Source organism: Ailuropoda melanoleuca, chromosome 12 (assembly GCF_002007445.2).
Source record: "Ailuropoda melanoleuca isolate Jingjing chromosome 12, ASM200744v2, whole genome shotgun sequence".
Taxonomy (NCBI): Eukaryota; Metazoa; Chordata; class Mammalia; order Carnivora; family Ursidae; genus Ailuropoda; species Ailuropoda melanoleuca.
This window is the reverse complement of record NC_048229.1, coordinates 51,117,790-51,133,368: the sequence shown is the minus strand read 5'-3', so window position 1 is coordinate 51,133,368 and position 15,579 is coordinate 51,117,790.

Here is a 15,579-nt window from a genome sequence, read left to right as displayed (position 1 = left end):
CCTTCACAGATAGAAAACGTGAATGTGAATGTACACTTCTTAGCGGAGGAATAATGCTCTTTTGTAAAACATCTCATTATCCCGAGCATGCGTATAGTACTCTGCCCTTTTCAAAGCAGTTCCCTCTCTACATAGGGCAGGTGTTAACCTCCTGTAACAAATTAGGAAACTGAGGCACAGAGAGAGTTGTAACGTGTTCCAGTATCTCCGCTTACAAGAGGCACAGTCAGAAATGGAAATTCTCATTGTAGCTTTCCTGTTATTTCATCTTCTAATACTTGTATGTGAATGGCATATCTAGGACATTTATTTATATCTGTTATATATTTGTATACAGGATATGTAAATAAAAATGTGGGTGAATAGATGATAGATGTAGAGAGATAACAGATGATAGGTAGATGATAGATGATGATAGATGATAGATAGATAGATAGATAGATAGATAGATAGATAGATAGATAGATACTTGCATAGGTGACCGAAATCCATCAATACAAAAGAGATAGTAACCCATGTTTTCCTTCTGGCTGGACAGGCAGTAAACCAGAGGGAACACCACCTCCTCTGTGTTCTCCAAGGGGCATCATGCCACATGGCAGTTTTTCGAGTGTGAATACTTTTCCAGTCTGATTGTTTCTCTACCAAGGTCTCTCTGTAATTATTTTGTATTCAGGCAAACAGCTTTGACCTGTGGTGTTGGAGTGCGGCGAAAACGTCAAAGCACAATACTGCACTCCCCGTGTAAAAAAGAAAGGAAAAAATTGGGTTTTAAGGAAGATTGAGATGGGTGAACATCGGGTAGATGTGCACTGTGATGAAATATTTAAGGCATCCAGTGAATCGATATTGAGCATGGGAAATCAATGCCTGTATAAGGAAGGCATCTCCTTAGGGATTATGCGGTAGCGACCCTGCCTACAGCTTTGTGAGTGACCACTCCATCTCTGAGACCACAGTCCCCTGGCTAAGTGGGGTGTGCTCTACCCCGAGCCACCCCTTGTTAAAGGAAATACAGAGGTGAGGACCTCGCTCATCCTTTGTCCCCTGTCTGCAAGATTTTATGATTGCCATAACTTTAAATGAAGAGAGCTTTAGCCCTACGTTGCAGTCACTTGCTAAGATAGAATAAAAATGAATGACAATTCTAACATCTTACCCAGAACACCAGGCATGATCATTCTGGTGAATGAATATTCCGGGGGGGGGGGGGCTTTAATTTGCAAGGTGTTTCAGTGACTTATACAGAATCTGCAGAGTTATTTTGAGATCCACGTCTCTCGCTTATTTTCAGATTTTTGGCCTACTTTTTCTTGCTGGTCAGTTGCCTCGCATCCAAGGACCTATTGTTCCCCAGTAAGATTCTTTTTGATAACAGTCCTCGTTATATGTCATCCCTCTGACACTCAGAGAGAGAGTCTTAATTTTCACTTTGTCACAATGAGAGAAAATGATGCCATGTTCTAAACCTGCCTTAATTGGTAATTTGCAAATTTGATACAAGATCTTAGTCCAAATCATTCAGGCCTGCTGTTCCACCCTCGCCCTCTCTGCTCATTCTTAATCCTCTCCTCTGTAATTGCTATTGAGTATGTAGAATCCCAGGGGACACGTAATAGCATCTGAGGAAATTACCTACATGTAGTCCGACCTCGGGTGTGCTTTTTTGGATGCCAAATTAAGACATTCGTCTTTGGATGTTTGGACGGTTACCTGGAAGGACTGGCAGCATTTTCTCCATAATAACATTTTTTAATAAATTGTGTCCAAATGCTGGCATACCTAGCATGGGACTTTTTAATGATGTTAAGAATATTTTGGCCAATAAATGTGAGGAGAGCTATAGTTCTTTTCAAAGCAGAGAACATAATTCCATGGGGGGAAATGTGCTAGCCTTTCATATGCAGAAAATAAAATCGTTGCTTAAGCTATTTGGAGGTAGGAATTTCTTACCCCGAAAAAAAAGTATGCTTTCTCACAGTTTAAATACTAAAATCTAAGTTAGCAAGATGAGGGTGATTACCCGGGAAAATTTTCAGGATTGAAATATGCTAAGAAAAGGTGACAATGATACTTGCTTCTCTATCATCGAGAGCCCCAAAATGTGCTGCTTGGCCTCAGTCAACTAGTAGACACAAGCACCCAGTCAGAGCAGAGTGACTTTTTAAAATGGGTGCAAACAATCTTCTTTGGATTGGGTTTACTTCTGTGAAGACATTTATTCGTAGGCTGTTCCTGAAGTTTGTTTATTGCTGAAGAACATATTATTTGTCGTTGGGGACAAAATATGTGTGTTTAGTTCATATTTTGAACCAAATAGGGAAGTTAGACTCTTGAGAAGGTAACTTTCTACAGAGGTTTACATTCTTGAACTCAGGGTGCCTGGTGGCTCAGTCGATTAAGCATCTGCCTTCGGCTCAGGTCATGATCCCAGGGTCCTGGGATGGAGCCCTGCATCATGGGGCTCCTTGCTCAATGGGGAGCCTGCTTCTCCCTCTGTCTGCCGCTCCCCCTGCTTGTGCTCGCTCTCTCTCTCTCTGACTGCTAAATAAATAACCCCCCCCAAAAAAAATCTCAAATCAAAACTGTTGTAAGATCAGAGTCACATTTTTTTAAAGTTGTTCTCTGTAATTGCTAAAAATTTTTGCAAAGTGAGGGGCCTCTTTCTGGGAAAACCTTCATTTGGGGATTTCTGGAGGAGAAAGAAGCCTGGCACCCCAGGACCCGCACTTCCCCAAGGGAAATTCACAAAGCACCATTTGGTCAACTTCAAGTGCCCACATCACTGCCACTCCCGCAGGGAATGAACACAGTTCTGCAGAGCTTCTTAAGCACGCTCCGTGCTACACAAAAACTCCGCAGAAGTGTCGGGGTCTGCACATATTGGCCACGGTTCCTGCAAAAAGCCTGTGCTTCCAGGTAAGTCAGCTGTACGTCAATGAAACAGAATGCAGCCTGGGAGAGAGGAGATCATTGGATTCCTGTGGTTTCTGGGGGCCCGGGCAACAGCCCTGAAACTGCTTGGCCCCAGAACTAATAAGCTGCATTTTGTAAGCCTGTGTTCTTAGAACAACTAAGAGTTTTATGTTTGATACAGATGGTGTTTATGTGGAGTATACGAGCTCAGCGTGAGAAGTAGTCATAAAACAGACTGGGGTTTGGTATAATTATTCACAATTACTATTGTATAATTGGATGCCATAACTATTATATAAAAAATATTTTAAGAAGTAGACTCTGCTACTTTCATAATAGTTTTTAACAATAAGAGACATATGCTGTAAACATCGTAACATATTTTATGGTGTTTACAAACTTCTACAAGGTTTGGCAAAGTTGCAAATATAAAAGGCCAGGTTCTCTTTCTTGCATCCTTAGGAGAACAAGTTGCCCCTACTTGCTTCCAGTAGCAAGCCACCTGGGACTTGGGGAGCCAACTGCTGCGGGCCACTGAAATGAATGGATGGTTGTGGCTATATCAATATTTTAGCAGTTAAAAAAAGAAAAAAATGGGTCTGTGCTGTTAAAAGCACCCAGTTCTTCAGTTTTTTCCAAGCAAAGTTCTGTTATGCCACATTGTGACAACTGGCACATCGGCAGAATGCTTATTTTAATGTTTCTGGATGGAATTAGTGAATCTACAGACATCAGATCATTATACACATAAACTCTTATGTCTTCTAATAGGAAGAAAAGATGAGCCTATGTCCCTATCACCCCCAAGCTACGAAACAAGCACAAAGAAAATTCATTAGCGTTTTAAGCGAAACTTCATTTCCTTTTAATTGCATTTACAAAGCAGGTCTGTGTCCGTGAGCGCAGCAGCTCTTCTCGCCGGGAACAGCAGAGCATGGGAAGTAAATTTCAGAACAAATGGCTTCAGTGAGAGTCTTGTTTTCCAATGCATGTGTAATGGACATTGAAATCAATGCCCCTCTCTCCAGCTGCCCCCCCCCTCGCTCCTGCTCATGGGTGGCATCCACTGCTGAACTTTTGCCTGATTCTTGAGGGTAATTACTGGAGTCTTTATTACAGTAGTATCGGGGCTTTCCAACTTTCCTGTGTTGTTCCTGTGTTCTCATCAAGAAGTGAGAAGCATCTTTACCGTCTGGACCCGTCTCTAATGTCCGTGATTCCTAATGCAGAGGAGTGAGTGCCAGGCTGGAGACTATTATTCACATAAGCTCGCCCCCTGTGGCTCCGATGATGGTGTCCTTGAATATTTATCGGCCAGGTGACAATAAGTATGTCTTCTGCCTTCGCCGCCAGGAAGAGTGAGAGTTAGCTCCCGTGTTATGACCGAGGCCAATACTGAATGTTCCAAGCCTAGATTGAAACAACCTGTTTTAGGCATGGTTTCCAAAAGGGAGGACTGCTTCTGGTTGCCCTCCTCGGCCCTGGATGAGAGATGCAGTGAAGCATGGCTTTGGTACCCTGCTGCATTACGCCTGGGTGTGCGGTGGGCTCCAGCCTTCCAGAGATGCTCCACCGTCCTGCTGTTTCCTGCACCTGGAAGATGGCCAAGCATGTTCCTGACTCAGTGAGAGCAGCAGCACGTACAATGAACTGTGGGATCAGGTTCTCCTGCAAAAGAGAATATGAATGCTCAGCAAACAAAGATGTCCGGGATTTTGCCTACTTCAGCCTGCATTGGCACACCCTGTTTTTTTTTTTTAATAGAGATCAGATAAACATGCATATGCATTAATGGACTGCTAAGCTAACCCAGTATATCACAACTGTTTCTTTAATTTGACTATATGGTACCCGTTTTTACCAGCCTGGCTTAATTCCGTGGTATAAGCATCCCAAGAGACCGTCAATGAAAGAGAGCAATTGTCCGTTCTTTTTCTTTTTTTAAAGATTTATTTATTTATTTGTCAGAGAGAGTGTGTGTGTGCACAAGCTGGGGGAGCAGAGGCAGGGGGAGAAGCAGACTCCCTGCTGAGCAAGGAGCCTGATGCAGGACTTGATCCCAGGACCCTGGGACCATGGCCTGAGCCAAAGGCAGACATTCAACCGACTGAACCACCCAGGCGCCCCACAATTGTTCCTTGTGATGTTAGCCTCAGAGTTTAGGATTTTATTTCCAACACCCTAGCCTCCATTAATGGCTCAGTGTGAACGTGCTACCCGATTAATTATTCTCACCTTTTCATGTTTACAAATTTGACAATTTTTCTCTGAGCTTTATGATGTGGAGTATCTATTGATTTGACTTCTCGTGTTTTATCCCGTCATCTTACTGGTTCACGTGCAGGCATCATATTAATAATAGTATTCTCATTCATTCATGCATTTTTTCAGCACATATTTACGTGGTGCCTTTGGTCATGGAGTTCCATTCTGATGTGGAACAAAGTTTTATTAATTTAAGAAATGTGAGGGTACTTACTGAAGTGCAATGAGAAAAATAAGCAGGGAAGGGGGGATAGGGAGAGTGTGGAGGGGTGGGTAGAAGATGGACTACAAGTTTGAATAATCAAGGAAAGCCTTACTGAGGGGCTGACGGAGGGCAAGGGAAGGGCTGTGTGTCCGTCCAGGGCACAAGCATCCAGGCAGAGAGAAGTGCAGAATAGCAAATGCAAAGACTCAAGGCTGTCGGTGCGTCTGAGACACTGCAAGGCAGCCAGTGTGGCTGGAGGGGAATGAGCGTGGGAGAAAGCAGATGAGATCCAAGTGGGAAGCAGAGTGGCAGGCTGGGGAGGGTGGTGGTTCTCAGTCCTCACAGTGGATCACAATAGCCTTCGTTGTTTTTTCCTTCGGTGTGATCATAATATGGTGGTGATGTTAAAAAAAAGAGAGAGAGAGAGAGAGAGAGAGATCTCAAGCTTTTGAGCTACATACTGACATATTTATGGGTAAAAAGGGATGATGTCTTGGATTTGTTTCATAATAGTGTAAGATGGGGGAAGCAGATGGGAATGTGGAGGGAGTGGCGTTGGCCATGGGTTGAGAGATGTGGGGTCTGGGTGTTGGGCACATGGAGGTTAATGTAACCATTTTATCTAATGTTGTGTATGTTCAAGATTCACCATAATCCTAAGAGAAAAAAGAACCACTTGCAAGAAGTTTTAAACGTAAGTAACATTTCCAGTAATGGGTGTAATTGATTTTAGGTGCAGCATCCACACTATTTTGTTTTGCTTGTTTGTTTGAAGCCCCCCCCCCCGGTTGTGTCAATTTCTTGTTCATGTGAGAACCACAGGTATGGGACCATTATAGGACGTAGGCTTTTACTCCAAGTGAGAAAGGGAGCGAGAATTTTGAGTGGTAGATTGACACCAACTGACTTACATCAGAGCAGATCATTCTGGCGGCTGGGTTGAGAATAAACTCTAGGGTGGCAAGGACAGAAGCGAGGAGATCCAGGCAATTATGGACAAAAGTACAAGACAGTGCAGTGATGGCCATGCCAGAAGGTGGGGCACACAGGAAAGTGGGCTGGACGGACGTATTTTCACTCCATCCAACCATTTCTGGGTGAAGAAGGACATTCCAAAATACACTGGTACACTGTGCTATGGGAGGTTAATGGTATTTCAGGTCTTGGATGGAATATAGTGAGTGAGAGAGTGAGATGACCCAGGGAAATATGCAACATCACTTGCCCTTTAAGACTTTTGACTTTCTTTCCTTGAAGCATTTGTGTTGCCATCACTTGTCCAGTCTTTGCCCTGACTGGTTTTTCATGGGCAGGGCAGGGCTGGGAAAGTTAGAAAGAAGATGAGCTTTCAGGGTCCAGCACATAGGAACTTGGCATCTCTTGAACCATTGTTCACTCACTTGTGAACATACAGAAGGCTTTGGAAGGCCAGCCAAACCAATCAACCAGCCTTTCATGGACAGTTTTGGCATGTTTTCCCATATGATGGAACCTTACAAGTAGAAGTGGGGCGTTCCCCACCTCCCTGGCCTGTATCTTCCAAATATTTCTCTGAGACATCTTCTTCAGCAAACCTTGTTTAACCCACAACTCTATATGGAGTATGCCTTCTGTCAGGCCTGCTCCTGGACCGAGTGGGAACAAATTGCCCAAGATGTAAACCTTGCTTTTACAATTATCTTACATCCTGAACCCCCTTCCTCTTGAACCAACCATTGCACTTGAGTTAATACACAAATAATCATTTAATGATTATCTACTTTATTGTGTAGGTTGCTACTGATTTTAAAGCTCGTGGAATGCAGGGTCTTACAAAGAACCAATCATATTCCCTCACCACCAACCAAAGTGTTGGGCCCACAATGGATACTTAGAGATGTTGGTTGACTGATTTTCAGGTAATTTTCATGTGAAATCAATAAGAGGACTTTATTGATTTTTAAATAAAAGAGTTCTTAACTTTTAATCAATATTGACTTTATTAATAATACTTTAGTTTAAGAGTAGTGCATTAATAGCTGTCATTGCAGGGGGTTGACCAGATGACTTCAAATGATCTGACCCAGCCCCTGGAGTACTGGGATAGTTCCCCAAATCCAGCTTCACAGACAGCATGTGAGAAGGGGAAGTTGAATTGGTTGGATTTTCCCGTGGCCCCTGAGAAGATCCCAAAGTTGACCATGACTCTTGGTGCTATCTCAAGCCTAAGCCCTTTGGTCCAGACCCATCTGGCTAAGAGGGAAGAAATGGCAAATTGACATTGAGCCAGCTTATCTCACCTCCAAGAAAATATGACTTCTGCCTTCCACATTGATCTTTCTCTCTGCATCACCTCAACCTTTTTGTATATCATTGGATCCACGAAACTTAACCCTTTTAATTGTTTTAAGTAGAAGTGATTCTGTACCTTATGGGTGTATGAACATTGTCTCTTTCTTTGGCAACTAAGCAACTTTTGGTAGAAGGACAATGCCTTCTACTTCTTTAGAAGCCCCACAGCAGGTGCTCAATAGATAGTTTTTAAAGAAATAGAATTAACAAAATGCATTGTTGTGTTCATTCCTGTTTTAATTAGGACTCTCAATTGTGGGAGATTAAAAACCCAAATCAAATTGGCTTAGGGGAAATAAGGGAATTTATTTGCTCATGTAACTGCGAAGTCCAGGGACAGCACTGGCTTCAGGCACAGCTAGTGCCAAGAGCACAGACAAGTCATTAGGGCTCATTTTCTCTGTCCTCTACTACGTTATCTCCAGCCTCTGGTTCCACTCATTGACTGCTGGAAGCACTGCCTTACAATATCCTTACTGCTGGCCTTCCCAGCAGAAAGGAGAACGTACTCTCTCACCAACCCAGTAAAATCTCAATGTGTTAGGTTGGTTCTGATTGGGTCTTGTGCTCAAACATAACCAGTCATGGTGGACTAGGGTAATGTGCCGCTCTGATTGGCTAGGCTCAAGTCCCTGTTCATCTCTGGAGAGGATGGATTTGGCTCCATTGGAAGTACATGGAGTAAGAACGGGGAGAGGTTGTTCCCCTCTGGAAAATTAGAGAATTATTGCCAGAAGAAGAGCGAGTGGATTCCAGGTGGCATTAACAGCGCATGTAACAAATTTTCTGCAAAGGAAAGTCCTCTCATAGAGTTGGCTGATACAAAGCATCTAACAGGAGTCTGAGAAAAGGGTAAACTTGCCTTTAGTGCGTGCCAGCGTAATTAGTTTTGTGGCTTTGGGAACGTGTTCGCTCTTGCTCTCAGCCTGCCTTTGAAGTGAGGACATTGCTTGGAGTCAACCCGTACAGTCCATCCAGTAAAGTGAGGCCGTACGACCTGCCTATTGTTCAGAACCTCTGTGCGAGGTTTTATGTATATAAAAAAAGGAGAGAGATTCTTCTCTGCAAAACCCACCCAAACATCCAAGGTCACTGGCCTCCTCTCTTTAGTTTCCCTGTGCGACTGTTGAATAAATGATTGAACATGGGACAGCACTTATCTTCGTAACAATAGCCCTGCAAACATCCAACATTGTCAGATGCTTTCCTGGCATTTGCAAGTATGCCTGCAGCAAAACCATCTATTGAATGCTCTCTGTGACTAAGACCTTGTGGACAAAGAACGCTGTCTGTATAGCTGCCATCATTTGGCAAAATCCCTCTCTGTGGGGCCTCCTGGGGGAAGAGGAGCAGAAGACATGGTAGGTAACCCCCCCAAAGCCAGCCAAGAACAGGGTGCTGGGGATTTCCCAAGCTTTTACACGGACTTGATGCTTTACATCGAGCATGACTGGGATGGACTCCAATTTGAGGACATTTCAGGGTGTAGGCCTGATAGTTGGGAAGCAGCTTTGGCCCTCCACAGCCTGAGTGATGTCCCAGAGGTCGCATTTGTCACTGTAAGGCTCTGTGTCTTGACTTCTTTCCACTTCATGCAAACTCCTGATCCAGGTTTGGATTCGCCCATGGGACATTGCCTCTAATTTTTCAGTACAGCTCTGTTTCCTAATTTTAAAAACTGTTGATATGGCATTTCAGAACTCTAAATGGATTGTAAAGAGCTGGTAATGAATTCTACCCAGCTCTGGCTTATTTTATTGGTATTAGTCACCACTTAGTGATGGCTTCCCTGCTCTTCATGATTTCTCCTTGTCTGGCACCGTCTCCTGATACATTGGACAGGGTCCTCTGACACAGCCTTTCTGGCCTGGGCTGATGGACCAGGGACACCTGTCCTTCAGTGAGCCAATCGGATTAGCCCTTCCCAGAACTTGCCATCTGGAGCAGAGCCTGGGGGCCAATGGAGTGGAATTAACGTTAGCACTTTGTAGTATTTCTCAGTGTTTTCTGTTAAGTATGCAGATTCTAGACTTCTCCCTGAAAAACTGATTCAGTAAGTTTGGACTGGAACCAGGAATCAGGTTTAGCAAGCACTCCTAGGTGATTCTTATCCTCACGTTGACTTGGAAAATACTTGTTGGAAGTCTAGGAATTTCCGATCTGGGTTTTCCATGGTAGGTTGGTTCTTCCTTCCCAAGTTCTTGAGAGTGTTCAACTCTTTATTCAAAAATGAACTTAGAGTTTATTTTCTATTGCAGAGTTACTTTCTATTGCTTACAATGAAAGACTACTAATTTGGACGTATACCATGTCTCGAGGGACCAGCCAAAGGGCATTACCTGTTGAAATCAGAAGGAGCTACAGATGAATATGGAAGCAGTAGATGAGCTAATTAAATAAAGCTGCTAGCAGGTTGAAGACAATTCCATACTATGGTATGCCCTACATTCATTTGTCCCGGGAAAGAGAAAAACACAGTAAATGAGGGACTCCGACCCTTTGAGCAAACCAACAAACCGTAGCTATTGCTTTTGGAGACCTCTGTGACCTATTATTAGATGTCTGATGCCTTCTTTTGCTTCCTATCATTTTATTTTAAGAAAGTGCCAACACCCCCAGGCTTTCCTGGTCAATATTCCCTTTGCGTGAGAATTAAGTGTTCATCTGCAGATGTAACATTGATGTATGAGATAAACATGTGGCTAAATTGGAAAAGCACCATGATGCCCCCGTTTGACAGCTGGACCAAGTAAGGCCAGTAGGCCAAATGCTTTTTCCTTGAGCACGTAGTCAGTGGGTTCTTCTGTTTTCCTACAAAGTCTCTTAATTCCCAGGCACTGGTAGGTAGCTTCTGCCTGCTTAAGCAAGGTGAGTCTGTTAAATGCACATGGATGTTCTTGCCAAAGGGCCAAAGTCTAGCGGCCATGTTAGTGGCTAGTTTTTTACTTAGCCAGAAATCTCTAGCTGAACTTTAGCCTTAAGCACTAGGAGATTTGCAACTCTCCAAATTAATAGCAATGCAACAAGCAGAGGTTTCCAAAGTGGGTGTTCTTCCTAAGAAGGGGTCTCTTTTTATGGGGGGTGTACATATGCATATTTTACAGTCCCAGAGTGAGGGCTGTGTGCAAAGAAGACATCTGTTTCTTGAGTTCTACAGTACTAGTGTACTGCCTCTTTCGTCTGTTCTGGAAAGCCAAACCTTACAAATAGTTTTCACCACCCCTTCCCCGAAATTGGGGGGACTCTAAGTCACTCTAGATTTCCCTTAAAGTACTGGGCTGGACCTGTCTGACAGTGTGACTCTAGGCAGCCCAAGATAATTTGATATAGAGTAACAGTGTCCGCTATGATACATCAAACCTTTCTTCTTATTTCTCAATCTTGAACTGACTTTTTGTCCCCTCACACTGACAGTCTGCTATCAATTCCAGCCGGGAGAACACAGCCTCTATATTTGGCAGGTAATTAGTTGGCTATATATCAGCAAGAGTTGGGCATTTTATTAAGCGTGTTCACATCTTGTTAGCAGTTCCTCACCAGGGCCCATCAGCACTGTGGCAGCTTTAGTTCGCTCATCTAATATTAAGTCCCCTGGGTAATGAGGACTTGAGAAAGAACATTCCAATGGAGCAGTGTTTGGTGTTCTTATTTTGGCCTTGAACCTCAGGATCTAATATCAGCTGTTTGACCTCACTGTCAGGAAGAAGTGCCATCTCATTTTGAGTCCCTACCCTACTCCCCATAAAAGTGTCATCTATTAAAGTTGCTCACAAAATACCAGAGTGGAATTGACACCATGAATTCTGAAAAGCTTCAAACCTTCTTGATTCCTCCTACCTTTTAGATCCATGCTTATGGCTTCCCTCAGCTTTGCGGCTGCTTTGCCAAGGTTGATGTGTGCCTTAGAGTTCGTTGAGAGTTATCTATTGCTTGTGTGTTAAATAATGATTTCACTGATGGACAAGGCTAGCCTGAATTTTGGGGTCCATCTTCTACTCTTCCCCATAATCATAGTGAAACAGAATCTGTAGAGTTGTTTGCTTGCCTAGTATCTAGTCCTCTTCCCTTGGTATCTGAACCCAGGTTCTCCCTTATCTCTGTGGCATGGGTGTTGCCAACTCCATTCTTGGCCCAAAGTTGGACATGTGAACCAGGCCTGGCCAGTTAGAGCGTTACGTCTCACGGGCCACAGGAAGAGACTTAGAGACAGGCGTGGGACTCAGTCACAGTCTAGATCTCTAGGGAAGGGAAAATCTCTATTTGTTACTTAGCTTTAGTCCAGGAGCAAACATAAGGTTATCGCAACCAACTCTAGGAGAGACACTCCCATTGCTGAAAATGGCATCCAACAGAGGAAGGTGAAGCCAAGAGATGCTAGAGTAAACCTGAGTGGGAGGGCACGATTGAGGCCTCTGGACTTCTCAATTATTCATACACCAATAAATTCCCTTTTCTGCTTAAGTCACGGATTTGGGTTTTTGTGACTGGTAGCATGAGTCCTGATTAATACTCATACCTCTTTTCATCCTATTTCATATGCCTGCTTTTCCTTCCTTTTCCCACTCCATTATATGCATCTCTGACAAAATCTGCTCATCCTCTCACATGTCCCTGCTTGTAAAACTGATTCTTGATATTCACCCCAGTGAAAATGAATTGCTCGCTTCTCTCTTTTTCTACCTAAAAGTCCCTATTGGCATTTTGCATATTTACAATTCACATACACATTTCCATGTATTGCAAGCTTTCTGGTGGTACTGTTCTCCTGCACACTCTATTCAGTAATGTATGGAATTGAATTTAGTTCCTTTGGAGGTTGTGAGCACTTCCACCTTCTTAGGAAACATTAAGTGATTAGTGATGAGTCCCCAGAACAGCATTCCCCAAACTGGGGAGTACTGGTGTACTTTAAGATACTTGAGTAACAGGTGCTCATCTATAAACAGGTCTCATGGTCCAATGAACCTGGAAAACTTAGTCGAACAAAATTGAAATTGGATGCTTCTTGGAGCCTCTATCAGACTAGTGAACAACAGGCCACTCCAGGCAGGACATAGGGGATGTGGATTCAAAATGGTAAAAGTACCAGGGTCCAGACAGGAGACAGAAGTCATATAGTATTGCAAACTGGGAAGGCTTAATGTAAAATAATTATGACTTTATTTATTTATGCATTTGAGAGAGAGCATGAATGGGAGGGGCAGAGGGAGAAGAAGAGAGAATCTTGGGCAGACTCCCCACTGAGTGCAGAACCTGGCTCAGTCTCACGACCCTGAGATCACGACCTGAGCCAAAACTAAGAGTTGGACACTTAACTGACTAAGCCACCTAGGTGCCCCAATGTAAAATAATTATTAACCAGTATCAGGGAACTGGCTACCAAGGGATAGAGAGAACTCTAGAGAATCCGGGAAGGAGTAAATTTGGGAGAGAGCTCCCCTAGGACTGAGATTCACACCTCACTGCAGAGGGGACAGCTCAGCCCACTGGATGAAAGAGAAGTTCACTGAGGCCCCGCAGCCCAAGGCTACAAGCAGGAGACCACCCACTGAGATGCCAACAAACCTTTCATGGAAAGTGCCCGGTGGGTAGTCTTGAACTTGTGCCTCAGATCTCCTGTCCGAGGGAGCGAGCCCTTTTATAGTCTTACTTTGAAAACGGACATGTCTTAATCTTTCTTGCTTCAGATGTACGAGCATTGACAAATAACTATTTTAAGTTGCCTGAAGGCCGTGAACATGTCTCATTTTTTTCCCCCTCTGGGTCTCACAGTGCCTTGAAGAGTGCCTTGTATAACTTTTCTTCTTTTCCCATTTTACACTGAGTTAGTTCCATTTCTTTAAGGCACTGATTATAGTTTACCTTATATGACTTATGCTAGAGGTTAAACAAGAATACTAACTTAAATGCTGTTTTTTCTACTAAGACTTCCAAGACTTACCCAGCTAGACATTTTATTTCTCACTCGTGATTAACTTTCACGGTCTCTATTTAAATGTCATTGCTATGTGTATACATTCCTTAGCCTCCCATTCTAAGGTAGTCATGGGAACATCGGACTGATCTGACATCTTGGTAGTCTTGATGGTGTATGAACAATCACAGAGGAAACTTGGAGAAAATTTCACTCATATTGGGTATAAAAATGAAGACATTTGCTTCTGTTACATAGTGAGAAGTCTGCAGGTCGGTGGTTCCATGGTTAGCTTGGCTGTTTAGAAAAAGCTCATTCTGTTCACCTGTTCCATCATCTACAGTCATACTCAGACTTATCACCTCGAATTCACAGATGACTATTCTAGCCTAAGGATCGAGTCTTCACATGAGACTATCCAAAGAAGGAGAGGAGGGACAAATGAATGTCTCTCATCTCTGATCCGGATCCCATGATCGTGCCCAGATGCCTCAGAACCTGGGAGAACAGGGAATGGGCATTTGTAGCTCCGTCATGGGAAGCGAGGGGGGAGGGGGGACCGCAACACTTCTTGAAAAGCAACCTATGCTGTACGGTAGAATAGATGCTCATTAAACATTTGCTGAGTGAATGAATGTTTTTCGTGTGCACTTCTTTTTTATTGAAGTATAGTTGACACACAATGTTATATATTAGTTTCAGGTGTACGACAGAGTGATCCGACAATTCTTTTTTTAAATTTAATTTTATTTAAATCCAATTAATTAACATATAGTGTATAATTAGTTTTGGAGGTAGAGTTCAGTGATTCATCAGTTGCATATAACACCCTGTGCTCATCACATCACGTGCCCTCCTTCATGCCCATTACCCAGTTACCCCATCCCCCCACCTCCTCCCCTCCAGCAACCCTCAGTTTCTTTCCTGGAGTCAAGAGTCTTTTATGGTTTCTCTCCCTCTCTGATTTGTCTTATTTTATTTTTCCCTCCCTTCTGCTATGATCCTCTGTTTTGATTCTTAAATTCTACATATGAGTGAAGTTATAGGATAATTGTCTTTCTCTGACTGACTTATTTCGTTTAGCATAATGCCCTCTAGTTCCTTCCATGTCATTGCAAATGGTAAGATTTCATTTTTTTTGATGCCTGAGTAATATTCCTATATATATATATATACACCACGTCTTCTTTATCCATTCATCTGTCAATGGACATTTGGGCTCTTTCCAGAGTTTGGCTATCGTGGACATTGGTGCTATAAACATTGGGGTGTAAGCGCTCCTTCAGGTGATCTGATGATTCTATGCATTATACAATGCTCACCACGATACATGTAGTTACCATCTGTCACATACAAAGTTATTACAATATTATTGACTGGAATTCCTATGCTGTACTTTTAATCCCTGTAACTTATTTTATGAGTGGAAGGTTGTACCCTTTAATCCCCTTCAGCTATTTCATCCATTCCCCTCCCCTGGCAACTGCCAGTTTGTTCTCTGCATTTGTGGGTCTGTTTCTGTTTTTGTTTGTTTGTTTCCTTTTTTATTTTGTTTTTTAAATTCCACATATAAATGAAATCAAATGGTATTTGTCTTTCTCTGCCTGACTTATTTCACTTAGTGGAATACCCTTTAGGGCCATCCATATTGTCACAAGTGGTGAGGTTTCATTCTTTTGTGTGGCTGAATAATATCCCATCACACACACACACACACACACACACACACACACACCCCTTCTTTATCTATTCCTCCATCAAGGGACATTTAGTTTGCTTCCATATCTTAGTTCTTGTAAATAATGCTGCAATAGACGTAGGGGTGCATATATATTTTCAAGTTCGTGTTTTCATTTTCTTTGGGTGAAGACCCAGCAGTGAAATTATTAGAAGGTGTAGATTTCTTACACTCCTGCTATTCCCCGACTCTCCGCTCTAAGTAAGATGT